This window comes from Manduca sexta, chromosome 6 (assembly GCF_014839805.1).
Source record: "Manduca sexta isolate Smith_Timp_Sample1 chromosome 6, JHU_Msex_v1.0, whole genome shotgun sequence".
Taxonomy (NCBI): domain Eukaryota; kingdom Metazoa; phylum Arthropoda; class Insecta; order Lepidoptera; family Sphingidae; genus Manduca; species Manduca sexta.
The window spans coordinates 7,919,169-7,937,533 of NC_051120.1; the positions used below are offsets into that span (position 1 = coordinate 7,919,169).

General features: G+C 35.6%; 4 non-coding genes across 4 annotated transcripts; 2 read left to right on the forward strand and 2 right to left on the reverse strand.

Annotated features, from left to right (window-relative positions):
* Window positions 1-11,754: 11,754 nt before the first annotated feature.
* Window positions 11,755-11,827, reverse strand: Trnaf-gaa. Its single transcript has one exon. It is a non-coding gene; the product is annotated as a tRNA-Phe (tRNA).
* A 381-nt stretch (window positions 11,828-12,208) lies between these two features.
* On the reverse strand, window positions 12,209-12,281 carry Trnaf-gaa. Its single transcript has one exon. It is a non-coding gene; the product is annotated as a tRNA-Phe (tRNA).
* Window positions 12,282-16,724: 4,443 nt separating this feature from the next.
* On the forward strand, window positions 16,725-16,797 carry Trnaf-gaa. Its single transcript has one exon. It is a non-coding gene; the product is annotated as a tRNA-Phe (tRNA).
* Window positions 16,798-18,105: 1,308 nt separating this feature from the next.
* Window positions 18,106-18,178, forward strand: Trnaf-gaa. Its single transcript has one exon. It is a non-coding gene; the product is annotated as a tRNA-Phe (tRNA).
* The last annotated feature ends 187 nt before the right edge of the window (window positions 18,179-18,365 follow it).

Below are 18,365 nucleotides of genomic sequence, written 5' to 3' on the forward strand. Positions count from 1 at the left end.
ATATTATACCACCGGATAAAGGACAGGACCCACGTAAGCTGTGTCAAGTCTCATTTAATAAAGGGTGGACCACAAGCCGTTTACCGGGTAAAATTCCAGACTCCTAGCAAGTCATTAGACCCAATATCACTTTACCCAACAAGGAGGTCGATAAGGTGGCTTATAGTATTCACAAATAAAATCGCTCGATCATGGTGACGTAGACATAAAACAACGCATTCAACCGAAATACTTGTTTTGATTAGATAATAACCGTTTCTAGATAGTCGACGCTTCATCTGGATCCCACTTCTCTTATCAACAAGTTTAGTGGGTTAATTTTGTCGTACAGAAAAACAACAATAGTGACTGGATTCTGCCATCTGGGTTTTTCCATTTAAAAAAACTCAGTCACAGCTCGCAGTCAGGAAGTTGATGGTGTGTAATCTACCAGAAGGCCATAATGTATAAGGTACAGTGCAAACACGGGCAACCATCTCAATAGCCTGATAGTGAATTGTTTACTGCAGCGGTCGAGAGCGCTCTGCGCGACATTACGTCAATACTGACTACTCCAAAGACCTCTTGCTCAAGCTTGAGATCTATTTTACCGTAGAGAAGCTAAGTACGTTCTAGTAATGTATATTGTACTAGCTTCCGCCCGCAGCTTCGCCCGCGTGGATTTCGGGTTTCAAAAATGGAGAAGGTGCTCAATTTGTCGGGATGTTTTTTTAATTTATGGTGGTATGCAGGTGGTCCGATTGTCCGGTCAGGGTCTGATGATGGGATCCTGGTGAAATCGAAGGAACTTTTAACCATTAAGGTTGCACACGAAATGACGGAAGCTTAAAAAATGGAATAACTTCTCCCGTTTTCCTAACATTTTCCATCACTGCTATGCTCCTATTAATTGTAGCGTGATGAAAAGTATACTATAACCAGCTCAGGAGTATGAAAAATAAGTAATTGTACCAAGTTAAGTTAAAATCCGTCGAGTAGTTTTTGTTTCTATAACGGTTATACAGACAGACACAAAAATTTTACTAATTGTATTTTTGGCATCAGTATCGATCCCTAATCACCCCCAGCTATTTTGGAAATATATTTCATGTACAGAATTGACCTCTCTACAGATTTATTATAAGTATAGATATGCAAAAGTAGCTCAAAAATTGTCCATAACGAAAACATGCATTTTAAAGTAAAACAAAAGAAATAATATCGTGAAGCCAACCAAATAACTAATGATATATTAAATTTTGTGACTGTTCAATTTAGTCGGGTCCGCGATATCACTTTTGTTGAGTTTCAGAACGCGACATTACATTATTATATTCTGTGCTCCAACGCACACTGCTTTGATGTTAGGAACACACCTACATTGCTTAGACAACAGTGAACTTTATACAATAGCAATAAAGCTCAAATTGACTCTGCGTATTAGTTAGAAAACGTTTGTATGGGAAATAGAAAAATGCTGTTTTGAGGATTTTCCCGGCAATTATTCGATTTTTTCTCACCTTTTAAACCTTCCCTAGACCTCCACGAATAATTCAAGACCAAGATAAGATAAATCCGTTCAGCCGTTCTCGAGTTTTAGCGAGACTAACGAACAGCAATTCATTTTTATATATATAGATTTTTTTTATATATTGTTATATGTCAATCAAAACTCATCTAACCATAAATATCATAGATAAAATAACACAAAAAACAGAAATTAACAGAGATCTCATTGGAAAACTAATCCATAACTTTTATTCTCAAAAAGACTTTGCTTGCGACTTCACCAGTCTGCAGAGCCCTTTCTGGTTCAAAAGTCCAGCTATTCGTAGCGCTATTTTTACGATGGTGACGCCATATTTTTAAAATATCACATAAAAAATCCAAATATTTACTCCAAGAGCAAATTAGCTTGATAAATAGTAGTTTATAATTGTTAATTCAGGGCATGGTCTATCCGTGTACCAAATTTCATCCAAATCCATTCAGCATTTTTTGCGTTTACTTCTAACATAACAATCACATTAATTATAATATCAATAAGAAGAATATAAGATCAGTAATCCACCGAAGAAAACATAACACAATTTCTTACTAAGCTGTGATTAATCTCATTGAAAGCGTCTCATTGCAAAACATGGCTGCAGTATCTATTACACATATTGCTGGTGGTAGGATATATTTTATATCCGCCCGGATAGCGACCACCGTACACAAGGTGTTAAAACCCGTCAGTGTCCCACGTAAGTGTATCGCGTTCCGGGATCAGTCTGTATATACGGTTCGCACAGGCCGGCATATTTGCGTCGACTGCCGAGAGGTAATCATCTCTCGTTAATCGACAATCTATTGGACCCCACTCCACTTACCATTAGGTGCAGGTGGGTCACTTTATTGTACACGTATAAAAAAAAGAATGAATCTCCCATTATTGGCGCAATAATTGCTTTTGTTCAATAATATTAGTGTTTTTGTTTCCCGTATTATTATTCCAGCAATAACCTTCCTTCTTTCTAAGTACCAAAGTATGAGAATTACAATACTCAATTACATGTAACCTACTCCAAAAAGGCCAGTTCCAACCCAAAATAAGTCCGTATTCACAGCCTGTTCGATTGCTAAAAAAAAATCGAGTAAAATCGTATAGCTTTTCAATAGATATTCAAACAAACAGCGCAGTGGCCGCGTGCGAAACTAAATTGCTTTATTGTCCGAAAGTCGGACTCTGTGAAAATAACAGTCGGTGGTTAGCGGGTTAGCGGGCAAGTTCTACAGAGGCTACACACGGGCGGATAGTTCGGCCAATAATCCGCTATCCGACACATTTTTAGCCTATAAATAATGGAAGATTTTTAAACCAAATTTTCATCGAGATGTATTCATTCCAGGCTATTGAAATTAAAAACTTTGAAACTTCAATAGAGAAGATGGACGGATGCTTGCACATGCCTGGGATCCTGTTCTAAATTTAATTAAATTGCAATCCAAACGACCAGCCAGACTTTAAAACACTGTGAAGGCTGCAGTCTTCGAAACGTCGGGAGAAAATCATAATATATTAAACCGCGATAAAATTCGAGAAATAGTTTAATTTCGAAGATATTCATCGTATAGGAGATTATTTTAACAACAGTGTGAATTGTCGCTTAGACGAAAAAAAATGTTTATCGTGTAACACAAACATGAATGTGAATTTTAAATCATCTTAAAATACAAACATCAATTCACTAACATATCTTAAACGCAATACAAGACGGTTATTACTTAAAAACTCAAATTGGCTTCAATTCGTCTAAAATTCGCCAGTTACTACGCCAGTAACTAACAAAATTACAACTACATACATTGCGATTGGCTCAGGACCATACCGGGTATCAAACTGACAGTAACTGTTCGGCATCCATGTCCGTTCCGTTCCGAAGAATTCCGTCCAATTTGTAAACTTTCAATATCAATATTGCTTTTGAAATTCTTTGTCGCTTCGTCTTTGTCCGTTGTTAAATTTTACGTTCGTTATTTGAACCTTGGTTTCAAGTGGACTTAGTCGTTTTTTAAGCGCCACGCAGACGCTGACATTTCCTGACACGAGACGCAAAATATTTGGTAGATATTTATATCAATGTTCATATGATTATTATGAGTGTGATTTGCGTAAAATTAAATGCTAATCCAATAAACAGTCGGATAGTACTTCACAACTGCATTAACTAAATGGTGTAGTAAGTTGTTACCGCAACTTTGTTTCGTGTGTCTGATGCAACATCTGTTGCAGTGCAAGAAATTGTTTTTAGTGACAATTATAATTCGTGATATTCGTGATTTTACCTTGAAAAAATTCGATTATTTTATGAGGATTCTTAAATACACATAATCGGTCTCTAATTAATTACAATCGTACATGACTACCAACATAAAAAAATATACCCACATTTCTAAAACAAATCAACATTACCATGAACATCTCAGCAACTACCCAATAATGCGAAACACAAAAACTGAAAGCACAGCGAACGCATAAAGAAATCACTCAACGGCATTGAAAGGCACTGCTACAGGCCCGCTCATTATTTTTACGCGACTGGCCACTTTACCAACGGTTTGCTAAAAGGTTTCGCCCACAATACCCCAAGCCTACAACGCACTAATAGTGATATTATCCCCTCGAACCACCGTATTATGATCTGAGAAATGATGGCTGGTAAAAGCCTACGAAATCAATTTATTTGTAAGTCTTCAATTTATTACAATAAGACTATTGTTGTATGGTTTCAAATTGATTATCTAAGCGCTGGGCTGTATTGATGCTGCTACGTAATTAGATTTGAACCAATAGGAATCTTGAATACAACACAAATGATGGTAAGTGAATCTGGGTGTTCAGATAGAATATCTACTGATGAGAGATTATTTGCTTCTGCCAATCAATGTAATTATGACGGCTTGTGCGAAATCAAATATACACAGACAGGCAGTGGCAAACGGTGCATACAATCCGATTCCTGCCGACTTCCCATTATGTCTAATCTACTTATCATTAGAACGATTTGCAGACCGCATTCGTACATCATCATCAGCAACAGGAAGTCCACTGCTGAACATGGGCCTCTCCGAAAGATATCCAGATCGACCTATTTCATTCGTGCAGCACCTATACGAGTATATTGTATTAGATTCCCCTTCGGAAATTCCACCTTTCGCCACTGCAGACATGTCAAGCGCGTAACACTTTCGTAGGCTATGTTAGGTATTACTCCTTGTGTACGCTGTTTTCTACCCCAGCGGCGATAAATATATAGGAAGTATCCTATATGAAATTCTTAAAATATGGATAATTTAAACAGTAAATGGGCATATATATTAATAGCGATGACCTAGTTGGGAGTACGTAGTGCCAAGACGTATATCCGCAGGTTCAAAACTCAAAAATAGAATAACATTAATAAAAAAATGTAACATTTGAAAAACGAACTATTTTTAAAACTATTTTACAAACTAAAGGACATTATATAATCCCGACTTATTAAAACATGGAGACAAATGACGATGTATTCCAAACGCAACTAAGATGCGCTATGGTGTTGAGGACTCTCTGATTTTATAAGCGTGAGGACGCCCTATAACAAGCAAACTTTAGATAGATTCGACATAGAAATCCATCTGTTAAAGGTTTGTCAGAAAACACATGTCACCACAATTACAATGAGAGCTGTCACCATCGGCTGTCACGCAGTTATTTCGTTGGCTTGCGGTGAAACTGACGCGGCACCGAGAAGTAGTTAAACTTTCATCGGTGTTGAACGTTGTTAATTATTCCGAAACTGGGATTCACTCGATTATGTTGTAAGTTGTTCAGTATTACTTTTACTGTCCTATTCTCCAAAGAATAAATGATGCAACAATTATTTTTACTAAGAAATTAACTTCCATTATTAAGGTCGTTATAATCAGTGATAGATCTAACTATTGTATCGTTTCTTTTACTTCCAAATCATTGGACTTCAGAAAGGAAATGTATAGTAAAACAGTAGTGAGTAATGTTCGGACTCCTATTATAAATTTAATGTTCTAAAAAGGAACGTCTTTTTAGGTTCCAACTGACATTAAAGGTATTTTTATCACCTGTTTTTATATCTTACTAATTCTGAGACTTCTTATTCGCTTCCAATGAATACAATCTTCACCCTTAGCATTCATTTCGCTAAGAATAGCTAAGCAACATCCTCCAGACACCTTAGACCCTTAATTTCCATCATCTATAGTCTAGCATCAGAGTCCAAAGCAAAACCGTCGTCCGCTCGTGAAGTATTAACGGGCGGCGACTAGAACAGAATTTTAATTGAATCCACTTGATATGTGGATTAGACAGCGGTCCGTTTCTAGTTTGCACATAATTTGTGCCAGTTTCAGTATAGCCACTTAGGGCACAGCTCTTGTTAAACTCAAATTCGTTCATAACTACTACAGGGCTCTTGAAAATTGTAAATCCAAATAGAATACATACATGAGAATTAATTTGTTAATGATTAATCTCATATCATTATGTTGTACATTTTTGTACGTGCATCCTGGGACGGAACACACTCGGCGAAAAGTGGGTGCCTTGGTTGCACCTCTGCATACCCCTTCGGGGATAAATGCGTGATGATGTGTGTGTGTGTGGGAGATAATTATCGATAGTCGATACAATTGTGCCGGCCTTTTGGAACCGGATATACGCTGTTCCGGAACGCAACGCACTTACGTGGGCCCCTATGGCGGATTTGAACACCTAGTGCAAGGTGGTCGCTATCCGGGCGACGATAACTTATATAACGCGACCAAATACACAAGTAACAGTTTAATATATGCTCGCAAAGAAATGGTTATATAAAACATACTATCTGCATTAGCTGGTTAATACGATAACTGTGATTAAAAATTACTTGAAACTTGTGAAATAGCACCTAAGTCTCTTAACATCTGGTCGTACAAGCCACAATGTCTTTCAAACCAAAACACAACAATAGTTATCCACTATACTTAAAAATAAATAGACAATATAAATACTACATTTAACAACACAATTTTCTATTCAAAACAGTATTCAGATAAAAATAATAATTCGGATAAAGTTTCCCGTTCCAATTTTATGCATGTTAAACAATTTTGAACTTTTAACACTTTATGTATACTAAACTCGGCGTGTTAAACATATTTGGGTGACGTTCGTGGAAATTCGTTTAGCTTCCGAGTTGGTCTTACTCAAACCGAAATACATTTGAATTATGCAGTTCCTGTTGACTAATACATTGCATTTCGGACCCGCAGTGGCGTCTTGAACGTGATTTTTATTAATATTATTTATTACTAAAATATTGCTTGAAGTAAGTTTAATGGATTGCAGATAAAAATGTTTTTCATTAGTTGATTCGTGCTGTGATGTTAGTCTAAAAATGTTTTAATTTATACTGAGTACTTATATCGAATAAATTTACTGATAGTATTGTATGGTTTAATATTTGATATTGGTTAAAAGTCAATATCGACACAGCCGAAAGAATTTGGATGTTTGACGAAGTACAATGTCAGATAAGATTTACATTTATTTTTGTGCATTTTATACATATATATGTGAGTAAGTGTTAATGCGAATATTTGCTATGATGTTTGGGTGTTTTGGATTTATCTAAAACAGAATATAACTTACTTTTTATTCCGTCTTACATACCCCGAAGCTGCCATGAACCAGTCAACCACTATACATTAGAAACATCGTTTGATGACATAATTCTTTCCAATAAACGAAGCTCATTTTGGAACCAAACAAACGCCTATAAAAGGATCGCGCGAAGCATCTTCTGAAAAGTCTTTACCTCGCTTTAGTTCGCTAAGAATTTCCACTATAAGTGAAGTAAATTTCATTATAATCTCTTAGTAGAGCCGGCTTTAAGCAGACGTCAAAGGAGTTTCGCGCTTATCTCAGTAATGAGCGTAAAACGTCTTATATGACACTAGTTTATAACTTATGTACACGTTATTATACAACGTGGGCTTATTTATAAGAATCCGTAAGGTTTATTTTGGGTTGCAACTGGCAGCAGTTAGTAGTAGCAAAATAAGTAAAGCATTACTGCACAGTAATCGTCAGGATTTTTCTTTATACAAGCTACCCCGACATGTGCAACGGACCGGGAAAGAGTTGAAGTTGGGTAGGTAGAAAGGAAGGTTGGAGAAAAAGTTCCCAAGACGGGAGGAGGGGACAGGGTAGGGAAATGATCGCGGGCAGGGTTAAGTCTCAATATCTTATTACAACCGAATACTACCGAATTTTACTGGTAGATCTCTCATATGTGAGAGTCCGCCTGGGTAGGTACCACCGCAATGCCTATTTCTGCCGCCAAATAGCAGTGTGTAGTCACTGTTGTGTTCCGGTTTGAAGGACATTGTAGCCAGTGTAAATACTGGACATAATGAGACTTAACATCTCACGTCTCAGGATGGCGAACGCAGTGGAATACCAAACAATACTTTGTAATTCAAGGTGTTGGATGGTGTTTCTACTGTTTATGGGCGGTCGTATCGCTTACTATCAGACGAACGGCAAGCTCGTTTTGTCATTCAAAGTAATAAAAAAAAAAGAATAGCTATACACACAAAACAGAATGCCTCTGACGGTGACGGGACATGGTGCATTTGGTGTGAGGTTCAAGTGCATAAGAATTTCCTGGAGGAGGCAGGGGGATCTAAAGGTTGCCGATGCAATCCTATTACAAATAGATTGTGATCCCAAGGCCGCAATACTATATTTTTTTTCTGAGAATTAAAATATATGGGGTAGATTTGTGATTGTACTTTGAATTAATGATGAACATTCGCTTGCTTAAAAAAAGCGTAAACGTATATCTATACATCCGGTTCCAACAAGCCGGCATAATTGTGTCGACTGCCGAGGGGTAATCATCTCTCGTCAGTCGACAATCTGGTAAACCCCACTCCACTTACCATCAGGTTCAATGAGGTCACTTTGCCATGCACGTATTAAAAGGCATGTACATTTAATGATGAGATAAATAATTTTACTAAATGTATCTATCGGAACATATTATAAAACGAAGTCCCTAAAAGCTGTCTGTTTTCTCAAAATCTTCTAACAGGATTTTTATGTTTTGGTACGGAGATAGTTTAAGACCCTGGGAAGGTTATAGGCTACTTTCTATTCCGGGAAAACATAGCGGGATTTTTATCTCGGAAAGCTCCTTGACGCGGGCAAAGCTGCAAGCAAAAGCTAGTAGCTGTATAAATGTATTGTTTCAGTAAACATGTATAATGTATATTTTCATACATTTTGTATTCAAATTGGCAACAGCCACATCACTCAAGGTGTAATTAAATTATATCTGATGCAAAATCGCAACTCGTTTGATGCCGACTGATTTTCCTGCCTATTAGGTGAAAGTAGACGGAGAATTATTTATGCCGCCTAGATTTTAGGGTCGGCACTAATGTAGGAATCTATATGGATGAATAGAAATTTATTGATTCCTTGACGTAAAATTGTACAAAATTATTTGATGAAATACTTAACTAGATAGTTTTACATGCAGTCTGTCTAGAAAAATAACACTTAATTGATTTCTACAGTTTTTCTTATACGCGCTCGGCAGAGTGATCCACTGCACCTGATGGTAAATGGAGTGGGGTCCAATAGAATGTCGACTGACGATATGATTACCCCCCGGCAGTCGACACAATTATGCCGGCCTGTTAGAACCGCTGATTTCGGAACGCGACACACGTGCGCCACCATGGCGGGTTTTAACACCTTGTGTACAGTGGTCGCATCCGGGCGGATATAAAATATATCCAACCACAAACATAGTTTAGATCAGTTGTCGCTACAGACTAAAACTCTGCGCATTTCATTTAATACCGCCTTTACAAAAAATATGTTTAATAGACAAAAACCTACGCATAGATAGAAATTCGTAATAATATATTTTGACAACCCTATATTCATATTCCATCCGATTCACTCCTCAACAATTTTATGTACGCCCTTCAAATATTCGAATACGACAATCATTTCTGTACTTACCTATGTGACAACCCTGCGGTTGCTACGCGACGGAGTAATGCGTCAACATAGCGAAGATTCCTTTCAGGTAATGCTATTTTCTCGCTGAAACGTACAGTCAGCCACAAAAGTGGCTGATCAAATTCATTTTCATATGGCCTATAATCGTAAAGTTGATTTTTTTTGTTTTCTTTAAATGAAGTAAATTAAAAAGCGTTTATTTTATTATTGAGAACAAAGAAATTATGGAAAGAGCACAAAAGTGTATACGCGATTTAAAGTATTGTATTTGTTTATCTACTTCTGTGGGTGACTGTACAATTCCCATGTACCGTAGTAAATCAATCTAACTGAATGTCTAACGAGGCTGAATGTGGAAAGAACGTAAATGTAAGGTCTGTGTGTGCGTAGTAATAGATGATCTTAGCAAGTATATATTATACATACACACATTCAAGCCTTTAACCTCAAAGGGGTAGGCAGAAACGCAACTGCCACACCCACTTTTCGCCGCGTATATTCCGTCACATGATATGATAGAAGGCAAACCTATCGCCATATCAGACAAAAATTCCAGACTCCGAGTTGATATTAAGAAAATCCCAATATCACTGCTATCCGTGGCGTAGTTGTACTACGAAACGACTGCAGTGGTCTCAAGTTTGATTCCCACTGGGTGCACCAATCCCACCTCTACCTACGCCGTAAATGATAAGAGTAGAGTAAAAACAAAAACTAATCCAAAACTCAAAAGTAACGTTGCACCAGAAACCGGCAACACGATACCTTGGTAATTGTTTCCTCACCAAACACTCACCTGTGCGGAATAGTAATGTAAGTAAGCACTACCCTAGGAAATCCAATTAACTTCTTTAAAGTACATTAGAACTTCGGTAACACGAACTCTGCCCGAAGTTCATATGACGTGGGTTAGTTGGTATTGTTCATCGAATTGGTAATAAGAAGATACTATCAAGGATGTTTTAATAAATATTTTTATTACTAATTAAAAACCAATTATTTTATCAATATAGGGAATGACGAAGTTCACAGCCGGAGGTCGCAAAAAATATTAAAATAAGAAATTTAATTATAAATGGATATAACAATATTAGAAATTATAACTAATTAAAATAGGTTGATAATTGATCGATGTAAGACCAAGAATGCGGCGCGGTTGCTACAACGGTTTCATGTGCCCTCCGATTGATGTCAGTGGTGGTTCGTTCTACTGACGGTGCAACACGTGTAGCTTCTTGTGTTTATGGGGCGATGCATTCGTAGCGCTTTCCATATATTAGCTATGCGTAACACCTCCCCCGAAGAAGAAGAATAAATAAAAAACAATATACTAAAAAACAAAAGGTGCTTCTCTGACTTTTCTACAGTTATGTGTGTATTCTTTGTGAATTATCGCTTTAACGGTGACTAAAAACATCGTAAGTAAACCTGCATACCTGAGAAATTCTCTAAAAGAATTTTGAAGTGAAGTTTGCCAATCCACATTATAAGGCAGGCGGGTGGACTAAAGCCTATTCCCTCTCAGTAGTAGAGGAAACCCATGCTCAGCAATGAGACAATATATAATACAAGACTGTTATTATTATAATTAAAAAAAAACTATGATCTGGAAAACGTTTATTCCGTGCCTTATTTCGCGTTACAGTTGGTTCTTTGTAACCTTCAATTGGACCTATCAATACTTCGACGAATCCTTCTAGTAGATGTCAACTTAAACTGGTCCTTGGACACAAATGTATAAGACGTCTAGATCACAATATTAAGTAAACCGAAGAAATTCCATTATCCTTCACGACACACAGGGTGTGATTTAGTTACAGTTACTTACACAACATTCAAGCAAATCACTTTACCGATAACTTTAAACAGTAGCTCAGTTCGATTGTAATTAGAATCGTTGTGTAATCTAATTTAAATATGATGTAATCAAACACGAATATTGATAAGGGACTAATAGATATTGCTAAATTATTTCTAGTCATTTATAGTCTTTTTTTCGATTTGTATCAAAAATGGACCCATCTGAACAATTGTTTTTAAAATTTACAAATGACTTATTTTGTTTGATTCATTGCCGGAATCGGATTGAATTTCGAGATTGGGGTCGTTTATTGAAACGGCTGGTAGTCGTTATTCTAAGGATAAAATATATATTAATTGATACTTAATGATATGTACACATAATTTTAAAAACCTTTTGCCGAAACCCGGGATCGAACCAGGGACCTTTAGATCTTCAGTCTAACGCTCTCCCAACTGAGCTATTTCGGCGGTATATTACTTTTCAAAACAAATGAAAAGATTGTTAAGAACCCTCTATATCTAGGTTGAAAATATTTAAAATGTACAAAAACAATACCGATTCATCTCACTAATACAATTTAACAATATGTTTATATGATTGGGTATTGGCGCCCACCGTGGTGTGATGTTTTTGTCAGTCTTATATAGTTTATGGCTCTTATAGCCAAAAAGTGTTTTCCAGTGTCATAATTCATTTCCATATACCTCCTATTGAATTTATATATTTCCAAAAATGTAATCACATCACTGCCTAATTGTAAATGACTAATGATATTTAACCGATAAGTCGTAAAACCCATGTCCCAAAGTCCATGGCCCTAACATAAAAAATCGTCTCATGTATGACAGTGCCGAAACCCGGGATCGAACCAGGGACCTTTAGATCTTCAGTCTAACGCTCTCCCAACTGAGCTATTTCGGCGGTACTGAACGTCTTAAAATGAGTCAAGAGATTGTTTGAAACACCTAAGTCTTCTAGACACACTTTAAAAATGTTTAAAAGTACAATAAATAACATTGGAGATCCATCTCACAAATTTAAATAAACAACATAACCATATTGTGATCGGTTATTGGCGCCCACCGTGGTGTGATGTTTTTATCGGCCTTATGGAATTTATGCCTCCTTTTTTGAGAAGTATTTTCCTATGACATTTTTATCTTCTATTGTATTTCAATATTTCCAGAAATTTATTCACTACACTTTCTAATATTAAATTAAGAATGACAATTGACATACAAGTTAACTATATTTTCGAAAATATTGTGTTCATGTCCCTAAAGAAGTAATATAAAAAAATCATCTTAATAATGACAATTCCGAAACTCAGGTTAAAACTAGAGACCTTTAGAACTTCAGTTTGGTGCTCTCTCAATCTCTGAGCTATTTCGGCTATGTATCGAGACATTCAAAATCAACCTAAAATTAATGGTATGCTATGACATGAAATTACATCGAAGAGAGCAGTAACTATGAATTTTCATTTAATTTAAAAAAAAACTGTTACTTACAATTTCGTCTGCAATTGTAAGTAACAGAATTCTAAAAATATTTCCCAGAACCAAAACGCCGTACCCTTTACCGGGTGTCTTAATTTGGGTCAAATATATTTACGTGCCAAATTTCTCTTTCATTTTATTTAGATCTTGAAATAATTTTATGAATATATTATATTACTAGCTCCGCTCGCAGCTTCGCCCGCGTGGATTTCGGACTTCAAAAATGGAGCCGGTCGCGAACGTTCGAGAATGTTCGTTTTACGAAGCTACTCGCTAGGTGATTCGCTAGCCTCTAGGTGCCAAGCAAGCCGCCTGCCTGTGCGTTCGCGACCTTATATATATACAAAAATAATCCTTATAGCATGATTCAGTATTCACGCATGATGGCTTATTATTAGCGTATTTCATGTATAACTTTGGTGTTTCTATACCGATTTCTATGATTTTTTTTTATGGAATATTTAATAATGTTAACTTTTTTAATTAGGGATGACTGAGAGTGTTATAAACGTAAGAGTAGACAAATATAATGAGAAAGCTTCGAACTGCTAAGCTATCGGGACTTACACGTATTATTGTGAGTCAACCATAAAAGATAGACATATGCTGTCGTTAGATATTTTTTACATAATTTTAAGGAGAACATTTCCGTCATACATGATTTCTGTGTAGCTTTAACCATTAAGGTTGCACACGCGACGGAAGCTTAAAAAATGGAGTAACTTCTCCCGTTTTCCCAACATTTCCCTTCACTGCTCTGCTCCTATTAATTGTAGCGTGATAAAAAGTATACTATAACCAGCACAGGAGTATGACAAATAATTGTACCAAGTTTCGTTAAAATCCGTCGAGTAGTTTTTGTTTCTATAACGGTTATACAGACAGACAGACAGACAGACAGACAGACAAAAATTTTACTAATTGCATTTTTGGCATTAGTATCGATCCCTAATCACCCCCTGATAGTTATTTTGGAAATATATTTCATGTACAGAATTGACTTCTCTACAGATTTATTATAAGTATAGATATAGATAGATTATAACGCAGTGATGTAGTGATTCCACGCCTTACATAAATTTGACGACTGACTGTTACATAAATACTGCACTTTTAGTAAGCAAAACTTAGAATTAAGCTCTGCATACTATTTCGCTAAGCTTGCCATCTCAAGACATTAGAGAGTTTCATAATACTTAGTAATTACGCTCGCTAATGTGCTTTACGCTAGAAAAGTGGGCACACAAAGCTTCTCGGCGGCAGTTAATGAAATAAGAGTATAGTATAGAATAATATATATCGATTACAATATCAGTCCATAATTGTTTCTATTGGTTTTATAAATTACTCTCATTTCTCTATTTTCATAGATAATTGACCTTATTAGATATTAATAAAACGACAAAATTCCTTATCCTCATAAAATATTAATCACAAGAATATGTAAATCAAATTTCTTTCGAGATATAATTAATTATGATTATACTAAAATATGGCTTCATACTAATATAAATTCTCTAACTTAGTAATATCCAGAAGAAAACAACGTTTATTAGCTAAAACATAAGATTCAACAAACCCATTCCATTAGTGTTTTACGTGACTCGGTAACGTTCGCAATGAAGACATATGGTAGATTTAGCGTTTGCATAACAAATACCATGGCTGTTTTGTTCCCTTTAATTAAGACTAATTGCGCCCCCCCGGATAACGTAAGAATACAGATACGAACGAGGGACGAATCGCAATGGTCCTAGAGGGAGAACTTGCCACGTTTATTAGCTACACTTCATCTACTAGAATGTAATAGAGTTTACGTCAGTTGGTAAGATCTGAGTCAAAGATGAGATGTTAAAAAAGAAAATTCAGAAAAAATTAAGTAAATAAATTTTAGTTACATATAAAGAAAATATTACAATGAGTTATATTACTTAGTATAGCATCGTGAATAATTAATTATATTTTTACAAAAACAAATAAGGACTTTTTACATGGCCAATTTCATTTATGTAGCAAACCTATTATTATCCTTATACATAATATTATAAAACCCAGTCCTTGTCATCTCTTTGTGCCTGAACAAGATAAAACTCAATAATAACCAAAAGGATTTTGATCAAAATTAATATTGAGATAGTTTGAGATCGTAGATAGGATATAGGCTAATTTTTATCCCATAAAAACTCTTATCGGGCGAAGCCCCTTATAAATTATAGTAAAACAAAAAATAATATTTACTTATTCTAATATCTCCTGCGTAATTGACTGATCTCCGTAAAGATTGGCCGCCGTGGCCGAACTCGGTTAACAAGGAATCACCATGCAACACTTCATCACTGTTTATTGTTCAGACCATTTGCAAGCACCGTCTTCATTCAGTAAAAAGCAACTTAACACTTCCCTCACACATAGTTTCGATGCAGCGCGAGAATTCCCTGTGTTGTGGATAGCAAAGAACTTCTATCCTCAAACTGAACAAACGGAAAATTAAATTAATGAAACTTAGTCCATCCAACACATAAACGCATGAGAACTCCACGAGTGTTGATTCTTCGCGGATGGAAATTAATTTTCGCGTCTCTTGTTATGAGATTTTACTTTAGTCATTTTAAGAAAAATATGTTTTATTACGTTTTATTTTTCCCTGTTTTAAGTTAGTGTTAGTGGTAACACGCCGCTTTAATTATAGAGGTATCCAATCAAGATTGCTTGTACTATAACTGATTTTAACTTTCGGGATAAAAGTTTTGCCAAAATCATAATCCGGGTCTTTATGGCAAATCTTTCCATTGGTTTCGGGACTAACACACTCCTAAACACCGATTTACTTGTAAAAAATGATAAACGTCTATAAATCTTTGTAAACTATCGCATTTACCTGTGAAAACTGAGGTTGGGTAGATAATTTTATTCAAATGTGAAAACCAAAACTACTTTTACCATTTCAAATGGCCATGTACGATTCTCCTGTTGCCAATATCTCTGTTCATTTTACGACAGACACCTCATTAAAATCTTTAACACAATTTCCTAGAAAATGCTTACAAATAGACCACATTTTCTCATTAAACATCGTACTATGTAGCCGCAAACGACGCAGTTAGATCCAAATGCATTAGAATAATAAATAAAGTTAGCGAAGCATTTTCTACATGTTCCGGTCCATAAACGATTCAGTTTATTTCCTTTGCCTCTAAAAAAAATAAACAATTTTATAAAGCGTTCGGTATGGGACAATTCTATTTCTCGCTTCAACTATACAGTTTAAAACGGTAAAGTCACGTAGCCAGAAAATCGTATTTGCCCCACAAACACGTACCAATAAACTGTTAACTTCGATATATCCCACTGTTATACGACAAAGCTTATTTGGGATCGCATTCGGTTTATTTTTGTCATTGTGTTGGAGTTCGAAAATTAATTTTCTCTGCACCACATTATCGCTTTCTCTTAAATCGGTTACGTGTAGAACTCATACGATAGAAAAATAATATATTGAAATTATTGCAATGAATAACAACGCGAACTATAATTTACTGAAACATAAATATTTAGTTAATTTACTTAACAAAAATCAACATATAACATACTTTTTTTTACTTCATGAATTCTATATATACCGATTTAGAGTAGATACTTTTAAAATATTACGTTGTCTTATTACGTCTGAAAATATAAGAATTAGACACGAAACAGCCATGCGCTTAATAAAATGCACCACATACTATTATCACTTATTAGACTTCTACCGCAAACACCAAGGTGGGCGCCAATAATTCATGAGAAGATTCCTAGTGTTAATATTTTAAGTTAATACAGGGTTTATGTAAACCACCCGTTCACTTGTTTTGACGCAACCTACAAGGCCGAAATAGCTCAGTTGGGAGAGCGTTAGACTGAAGTTCTAGAGGTCCCTGGTTCGATCCCTGGTTTCGGCAGGGTTTCTTATTTTTGTCATATTTTATATTAATTAATAATGACTGAAGAAAATAGAGTTCTATTTTCTTTGTTTGTGTTTTGTTAATTGTAAATCGAGACACTATGGATTATCATAACTTGTTTATAATTCTTAAATGTATGATTCTTATATTAGAAGCCATAATTAGTTTATAGTACAACAAACCCAAATGTTTTAAAGAATAAAAGGCATTATAAATAATATTATGTCAATAAAATACCTTAATTTCTAATGGCGCCCACCGTGTTATTTCTACCATCTTCAGCTATCTATATGTAACGCTATATTAAAGGCGGTATTTTAGATTTCTAAACTTTAAACCCATAAATATGCAACTGTACCTATATAAAATAAGATATTGACACACATCAAAGGTGAAGTGAAATAGGCCCGAATATCAAACATTTAAGTTTGTCTACTCTGTTGACGATCCACAATCAGACTGGGTGTGCACGCGTTATCTCGAATGACAGCCAAATTACCGAAGCATATCTCGGACGCAAGGGCATAAAATGTAGCGAACTTTTAATAAGTTTTTATCATTTAGAAATCTCGTGTTTGCGTTTTGAAAAATGCTGTTATCGATTAGGGGGAAATATTTAAGATTATGTACGTAAAAATTGAATTTAAGATTATATTATATGACATCTTAGTCATATATTGTATATACTTTTAACACAATTCTTAAATACATACGTATCTGCGTTATTTGATAACAATTTTTGACCGTCTCTGTTCGAAGTAATGGGCCAGGCCAGCATAAGCCTACCAGGCAAAATAAGCATCTTTATTTACGTCGCTATTATTGTCTTTTACGTCTGAAATATAGAATTTTAAATTATGCATTTATATAGCAAAAACTCCGTTATCGATATGAATGCAAAAATAAATATTTGTAATATAAGTATAGTGCTTATTTACCTTAACAATTCTAACCGCTACCACCTATAACTTGTTACCAGCTCATCGGTCGCGAGTTTTGTGTTCCTATGAATATCGTATGTCCATGTGGGAATAGTGACTAATTTAACCACAGCGTGCAATCACACAAATCGACGGACCGTGACAATAGTCTCCGATGGAAAATTTCAATAGGATTATAATCAATATAAAACCTTGGTACATTATACAGGGTCATTTAGACATTGCGTTACTAAATGTAATTTAATATTTATATTATTACTTCTTATATATTTTATATCATTATTTCTCAGACGCATGAAATCGCGAGCAGTTACTCGTTGAGAATGAATAAAGGATGTTGGCCTATTTCTACTAAGATACCACAGCCGAAATAGCTCAGTCGGGAGAGCGTTAGACTGAAGATCTAAAGGTCCCCGGTTCAATCCCGGGTTTCGGCAAATAGATTACTTTTTTTATTAATGAAAAACAATTTGTACGAAATAATTGTCGCCATTTTTAAATTCGGGCACGGAAAAAAACCTCACTGCACTAAATGGTAAGTGGAATGGGGTTCAATAGAATGTCGACTGACGAGAGATGATTACCCCGCGGCAGTCGACACAATTAAGCCGGCCTGTCGGAACC